Source organism: Otolemur garnettii, unplaced genomic scaffold, assembly GCF_000181295.1.
Source record: "Otolemur garnettii isolate 467f Iridium unplaced genomic scaffold, OtoGar3 scaffold00012, whole genome shotgun sequence".
Lineage (NCBI taxonomy): Eukaryota > Metazoa > Chordata > Mammalia > Primates > Galagidae > Otolemur > Otolemur garnettii.
Genome location: NW_003852407.1, coordinates 22,254,677 through 22,263,300, shown reverse-complemented (window position 1 = coordinate 22,263,300; position 8,624 = coordinate 22,254,677).

The window sequence follows — 8,624 nt, the reverse complement described above, 5'->3', positions numbered from 1 at the left end:
TGTATTTTTGATGTTGCTTCAATTGCTCGGGGTGTCCTCTTCATAAAATGTTCGCCCAGGCCGATTTCTTCAAGTGTTTTCCCTGCACTTTCTTCTAGAATTTTTATGGTTTCATGTTTGAATTTTTCTTCTCTCTTTTTCTTATTATTCTTTTGCTTTCTCTCCTCTGTTCTTTCAAAGTTTCATCAAGAATATTTTCACACTTCTTTTGATATCCTTTAATGCCATTCTAGTTATGTCTTTCTGTGTTTTATTATTTTAGTGGTTGCTAAATATCCTATTCCAACTTAGCTACTTTCAAAAATGATTCCACAAATTGATATCACAAACAATATTGGTATTTTTAAACACATGCTGCTCTTGTGGAATATTTGAATATTGGAATATTTACACACAATATTTATATATTGTTTTTGTGGTCACATGGTGTTTCTTTTGCTTATGCTACAAACCTCACATTGCATTATTATTTTACCTTTAAAAGAGAATTGCCTAAGCCCAGGAGATGGAGGTTGCTGTGAGCTGTGTGATGCCACACCACTCTACTGAGGGCAATAAAGTGAGACTCTGACTCTACCAAGAAAAAAAATTCATAAATTTCAAAAAAGATTTAAAAATATAAACACACATGTGTATGTAACTATGTGTATATATACAATAACTTAAAAGGCCTTATATAAAACTATATATTTATACTTTCTGATATTTTTGATCTACCTTCCAGAGGCAGATTTCTATCTGGGGTTACAGTCTTTCTCTTTTCTTCTTTTCTTTTCTTTTTTTTTAATCAACCTGGGGAGAGCACTGTGGCATCACAGCTCACAGAAACTTCCAACTGCTGGATGTCTCTTGTCTCAGCCTCCCAAGAAGCTGGGACTACATGTGCCCGCCATAACACCGGCTATTTTTTTGTTGCAGTTTGGCCAGGGCCCAGTTTAAACTTACCACCCTTGGTGTCTGGGGCTGGCGCCCTGCCCACTGAGCCACAGGTGCTACCCAATCCTTTTCTTTAATTGTAAAATTTTAACGTGCATCGCAGGGATAATGGAAACAATTATTTTCAGTTTATATGTATCTGAAAATGTCCTCATTTCACTTTTTTAAAAACAATGGCATAACCGACACTGAGATTGCTCTACTTTTAGTGCATAAAATGGGACATTCCTCATCTTTGGCCTGTGGGTGTAAGCAAAAATGGGCTGGGCATGGGTTTTCTTATTGATTCTGTTGCCCTCCATTTATCACGGGTTCAAGTGTATCCATCACTACCTTGCCTTTAGGGTGAGGCCAGTTTGTCATTTCAGTGTAACTCTTAGCTTGAGGTATTCCCACTCATCTGAACCTCATAAAATAACGCCCCACATGCTCTCTTATCCCACCTGTTATTCAGCACCTGTGGGCCTACTGGTAGTGGTGAAGTGTATTTTGTTCTGCTTAAGCTTCAGTCTTTTTTTTTTTGAGAGCCTCAAGCTATCCCCCTGGGTAGAGTGCCGTGGCATTACAGCTCACAGCAACCTCCAACTCCTGGGCTCAAGCGAGTCTCCTGCCTCCGCCTCCCAAGTAGCTGGGACCACAGGTGCCCACCACAACGCCTGGCTATTTTTTGGTTGCAGCCGTCATTGTTGTTTGGCGGGTCCGGGCTGGGGATTCGAACCCGCCACCTTAGGTGTACGTGGCTGGCGCCTTAGCCGGTTGAGCTATAGGCTCCGAGCCAAGCTTCAGTCTTAAGCAGGTATTGAGTCTCTGGGTCTCAGGGAGGAGGGCTTGAGGGATTCTGTCAACCCTTCAGTAGGAGGAGACCTGTACTGGTGCAGGCCAAGATGTTGTCCTTCTCTTGCCCGTGTCTCTGAGACATCGTGTTTTATTTTCATCGTCCCCATTTTGAGCTGCAATTTTTTTTTAACCTGTGATAATATTTGCTCACCTTTGCCCAGAAACTTAAAACTTTTGCTCCCTGAGGAGAAGGGGAGAAGAAAGGTTTTGTGCTTTTCCTGTAGCAGCTTATTCTCCTTCTGCAGCCAGCCATGGACTCCCCACTCTCTCTGAAATGGAATCTGACGTCATAGGTGATGGTTTTGCCATTTCGACATCCTGTATGTTTCATTCAGAGTGATTTCTAGAATTCATGTTGTTTTTAATTGATTGATTTACTTGGTTTTGTTTCTTTTACTCATAAGATAAATAACCCCATTAAGAAAGAAGTGAGTCTGCTTTTTATACCTTCATGTCTGTAATACTCAGGAAGGGGCAGAGACTATAGATGCAACTCAGGAAGATGTGTGTATAAATAAAATAAGGAATGCTTTTGATTTTTGGTAGGGGATTCATTTTATATTTTTTTCTTCTTATTTTTAAATTTCAAGTTAATATGAGGGTACATATGATTAGTTTACATAAATGATTTACGTAAGTTTAAAGTCCACATGGTAGCAGTGTCCTCCCAAGATATCCTCTTGCTTCAGAAGAGATGGGGTCTCAATCTTGCTCAGGCTCGTCATTCCTGAACTCAGGGGATCAAACTGCCTTGGCTTTCTAGAGGGCTGGGATTACGGGTGTGAGCCACAATGCCTGGCCTGATTATACTTTTTGTAACATTATGGATAACTTTGGAGAATATTATCCTAAGCAAAGTATCACAAGAATGGAAAAATAAGCATCTTATATACTCATTTTACATTTTTGATAACTTTATTTTTGTTTCACTTCAAATTTACATAAAAGATGCAAGAATAATTTGAGAAGATCATATATATTTATTATACCTAAGTAATTAATTCAGTTAATTGTTTACATCTTACCTTTGGTTTTATCTTCTTTCTTTATCTCTCTCTGTGCAAATGTATGTGCAACTATTTTTCTAAACAACTTAATCTAGAGACATTTATCCTGTTCATTCTATTGATCCCTAAACTACATCGGTATATACATTCTAAGAATAGGGCTTTGTGTTATATAGGAATAGTACAATTATCAAAAGTCAGTAATTTTAAATTGATGCATTACTATTACCTTTAAACAATAATGCATTAAAATCTTTTTAAAAAATAATGCATTGCTATTACCTTCTCAACAGACCACATGGAAATTTTATCATTTTCTCTATTTTTTCCTTCACAGATTTGTTTTCTTTGTCCAAGATTCAGTCAAAAATCAATCATGGACTTTAGCTGGGCTTTTGTTTTTGTTACCTTTTTATCTGGAATAAGTGTGCAACTTTTCTTTATCTTTTTTGATCGTAATATTTTTGAAGTACCTGTGTTCTCTTATAAAACATCCACAAGATAAAGTTGCCATATTTCCTTATGACGGGATTGGGAGTACTCGTTTTTGCACATCCGGAGGTGGTGTGTTCTTCAGACAAAATAAGGTGTCATTTCATTCCAACAAACATCCTGCATGGTTGTCTTGAAGGCAATTTCAAAATCCAAAATAAAAAATGGGTGAAGAAAAAAGAGATTGAAAATCTGAGCAGAGCTAATTTGGGTATCATAATATCAGAAATGTAAACCTTAGCATTAAGGATCTACCAAGGAAATATGTCCCAGGTAAATATCACACGTTCAACTGGACCCCAGGAAAGTAGAAGTAATCAATCAATAAAATAAATCTTACAAAGCCTGAAACCAAGTGTTCATTCAACTTAATTCCCCATTTGACGAAGATAATTTCTCTCTACATTAACTTCAGAAAATTTGCAATTTTTATACAAATGCCTACCATTCAATAAAAATGAATGTACAAAGAATTAGTGCCAGACCTAGAAAGGAAAAAAATAAAATGTAACAGACCAACATGAGATTGGGATATTAGGGTTATTACACATAATCTTTAAAACAGTTTGGATTATTAACTGAAAAAAATGCAATACATGTTAATGAGTGTATTACAGCAGGTAAGAGACCATTAAATAAAAGAATTAGAAAATTCACTGATAATGGTAAATTCCAGATTGGAAAATGGTCAAAAAAATCAGGGGGAATAGGTGCAAGAGAAAGGCCAGAAGTATTAGGAGAGATCTGAGGCACAGGCTAGTGTACATACTATCGGAGTCTCACAATAAGGGGAACTAGAATGTGTAGAAGAAATGTTTAAAGATATACTGGCTGAAGATTTTAAAAATAAGAAAAGAATTCAAACCATAATTTCCCAAAAAACCCCACACTATGTCTTTGTTTCTGTGCCAGTACCATGCTGTTTTCATTACTCCAGCCTCTAGTATAGCTTGTAGTCTATTAAAACGAGGCCTCCCAATTTGTGCTTGCTACCTAAAGTTGCATAGGCTATCCAGGGTCTTTTTTGTTTCTTTACAAAGAACAATAGAACTAATTTTTCTAGATCTGAAACCAATGACTATGGTATTAAATGGGGGTTGCACTGAATCTGTGAATCACTTTGGTTAGAACATTCATTTTAGCAATGTTGATTCTGCCTATCCATGAGCATGGTGTGTTTTTTCCATCTGTTTACATTGTCTGTGATTTCTTTCCCCGGTGGTTCATAGTTCTCCATATAGGCATCTTTTACCTCCTTAGTTAAATATGAAACTCCTGAACAGAATAATATCATGCACTAAAATTAAAGTAGCAACAAAAAAATCCTACAACAAAAAAAGTTCCAGACCAGATAGTTTCACATTTGAATTTTGCCAAACCTACAAAGAACCTATTCCTATATTGCAAAAATTATTATATAACATTGAAAAGGAAAGAATCCTTCCCAACTCATTCTATGATGCTAATATCACCTTGATACCAAAACCAGGAAAGGATACTACCAGAAAAGAAAATTGAAGAACACCATTCCTTATGAAAATAGATGCGAAAGTTCTCATTAAAATATTACCAAACCAAATTTAGGTACACATCAAAATATATATACATATATCATGACCGAGAAGGTTCCATCACAGATATTGAGGAGTGTTCAACATATGCAAATCTATAAATGTAATCCATCAAATAAATAGATGCAAAAACAACAACCATATCATTCTTTCAGTAGACACAGAAAAAGGATTCAAGGAAATTCATCACCCTTTTATGATAAGAATGCTTAATAAAATAGGCATAGATATGACAGACCACACAATTATAAAAGCTGTGATACAACAAACCCACAGCCAACATCATATTGAAGAGGGAAAAATTGAAAGCATTCCAGCTTAGAACTGGAGCCCAACAAGGCTGCCCGCTTTCACCACTTATTTTTTTTTTTTTAATTTCCATTCTAGTCTTACTTACTATTATATTTTACTTATTTTATTAAATCATAACTGTATACACTTATGGGGTACAATATGATGATATAATATACAATATGGAATGCTTAAATCAAACTAATTAACATAACCATCACCTCACTTACTTATTTTTGCAGTAAGACATTTATAAATACTCTCAGTTGTTTTGAAGTGTACCTTGTATTGTGTACATTAGGTGAGACCTTGTACTGTGTACATTAGGTGAGATCCCACCAAATACACTCCATCTACTCCCTTCTCCTCCCCTTCTTTCTTTTTTTTCTCAATTATCTTTATGTTTTCTCATTCATGTGAATGTGTAAGTGCTTATATATTGCTTTCATAATAACATTGAGTACATTGGATACATTTTCTTCCATTCTTAAGGTACTTTATTAAGAAGAATATGTTCCAGCTCCATCCAGGCAAATATAAAAGATGTAAGGTCTTCATCTTTTATGGCTGCATAGTATTCCATGGGAGATATATATATATATATATGCCACAATTTGTTTATCCATTAATGGGTTGATGGGCTGATGGGCATTTAGGCTTCTTCCATGACTTGGCTATTGTGAATAGGACTGCAATAAAAATTGTGGTGTGAAAGTTTTTGTTGTAAAATGATTTTTGTTCACCTATCTACTGGGTAGATACATAGTAATGATACTGCAGGATCTAACAATAGGTCAACTTTTAGTTCCTTGAGAATTCTCCATACTTCTTTCCAAAAGGGCTGTATTAGTTTGCAGTCTCACCAGCAGTGTGGAAGTGTTCCTTTCTCTCCACATTCACACCAATATCTGCAGTTTGGGGATTTTCTGATGTGGACTAATCTTACTGTAGTTAGGTGATATCTCAAAGTGGTTTTGATTTGCATTTCTCTGATGACTAAAGATGATGATCATCTTTTCATGTGTTTGTAGGCCATGCACCTGTCATCTTCAGAGAAGATTCTGTTCAAGTCTCTTGACCACCAGGAAATAGGGTTGCTTATTCTTTTCTTATTAATTAGTTTGAGTTCTCTGTGGATTCTAGTTATCAGACCTATGTCGGAAACAGAACCTGCAAAAAACCTTCTCCCCTTCTGAAGGTTGTCTGTTTGCTTTACTTACAGTGCCCTTAGCTGTGCAGAAGCTTTTAGTTTGATCAGATCACAGTAATATATATTTGGTGTTGCTTCAGTTGCCGGGGGGTACTCCTTGTAAAATATTTTCAAGTGTTTCACCACTTTTATTCATCATAGTACTGGGTCCTAGCCAGAGTAATCAATAAGGAAAGAGAAAGAAATAAAAGGTATCCAGATGGGGAAAGAAGAGGTCAAACAATTGCTCTTTGCTGTTGATATGATCTTATATCTAGAAACCCTAATGATCAGCCAAGAGACTCCTGGATTTGATAAATAAATTCAGGAAAGTCTTTGGTTACAAAGTCAGTGTACACACATCAATAGTTTTCATATACACCAACGGTCAAGCTGAGAATCAAATCAAAAATAAAATAACTTTCACAGTCACAACAAAGAAAATAGAATATCTAGGAATTTATTATTATTTTTTTTAGACAAAGTCTCACTCTGTTACTCTGGAAAGAGTGCAGTGGCATTATCATAGCTCACTGCAACCTCAAAATCCTAGGCTCAAGCCATCCTCCTGACTCAGCTTCTCTAGCATCTGGGGCCACAGGCATGTTTCACCACACTGTGGTTTTTTTTCTATTTTTGGTAGAAACAGGGTCTTGCTATTGCTTGAGCAAGTCTGAAACTCCTAGACTCAAGCAATCGTTCCACCTCAGCCTCTCAGTGTGCTAAAATTACTGGCATGAGCCACCACCACCAACAGAAAAGTTAATTTAAAAAATTAAAGCAAAGAAGGTATATGGAAGGGAAAAAAAATGAGTGTAAATCTTGAAATAGAAAATCTGTGTAAAATAGAGAAAATCAACCAAAACAAACATCACCTCATTTAAGTGGCTCATAAAATTGTAAAATCCTTGAAAATCAGTTAAAAAATATAGAAATGGACAAAATGTTGTTGATAGGAAATAATAAAGGAAAGATAATCATATATTTTAAAGACATAAAAGGCATATGTTATGCTGTAAATTTGAAAGTTTGGATAAAGTGTGAAAATTCCAAAACAAGCAAAATTTACCTAAACTGACTTATAAAAGAGCTTTTTTTTAAAAAATCTATTAAAGCAATTAAATCTTTAGTTGACAAAAGTCCCACAATAAAATCTCTAAAGTGGATGATGGCTGCAGTGATGAGTTTTCCAAACATTTATGAAATATGCAAAACAATATTATATAAACTTGTACATAGACTTACAAAGGAGCAACTACTCAACTACTGCTGACCTTGTTTTACAAGGTCAACTAGTTGATGCAATTTTGAGACCAAATAGAAATTTTAGATCATTCACTCTCATGAGCTTAGAAAAAAATTCTAAGTAGAAATAGAATTATGAGAAAATAAGACGCAGCAGAATATAAAAAAGTTCTATATTATACTGAATTGAGATTATGGGAAGAATGCAAAATGTTCAAGAATTGAAAAAAAATCAATCAATATAATTTATTACATATGTAGGATGAAGAGAAAAGTAATAAGATTATATGCATAGGTGTAGGTCAAAATTTTAATATTAATTGCACATCTGTTTATAATGTAAAACTACCTACCACTATTAGGTATTTTCCTAATTTAATGAAGTATGTTAAAGTAATAAATATAAAACATAATAAGTAAATGAAAAGGACAACAAAATAGTAAATCAGAAAGAATAGTAATGAATAACAAATAAAAATAATAAAGTATGTTTCAATAAAGGAAAACAGGGGTAATTTAATGATGCAAAGACATGACCAACACCACCTCAGTGAGGTGATCATGGTGATCAAGGTCAGTATTAACAATTGTGAAATATATAGATAATAATGAACTCTTGGTATAAAGTGATAAAAAATGGCACATATGTCTTTGTGGCCTTCCTCTACTAAATCTAGAACCCTGTTCTAATCACAAAGAAATCATCAGAAAATTCCAACAGAGAGGCATCCTGAACGTATTTTATTCTGCAAAATTGTTAAGGTCATTAAAAAACAAAGTCTGAAGGAAGTGCTGCAGCCTAGAGGAGCCCAGGAAGTCACAGTTACCAACTACAATGTGGTATCTGGGATGGGATTCGGAAGGAGGTAAAGGATATAAGGAAAACCTAAGGAAGTATGGACTTATGTTAATAATAATCTGTCAATATTGGTTCAGTAATGTGAGAAGTGAATCGTGCTACCTAAGATATTAATGACTGGAGAATGTTGTGGGTATGTAAGAATGTTTTGGGTTCAGCTCCTGTAGCTCATCCGGCTAAGGCGCCAGCCACATACA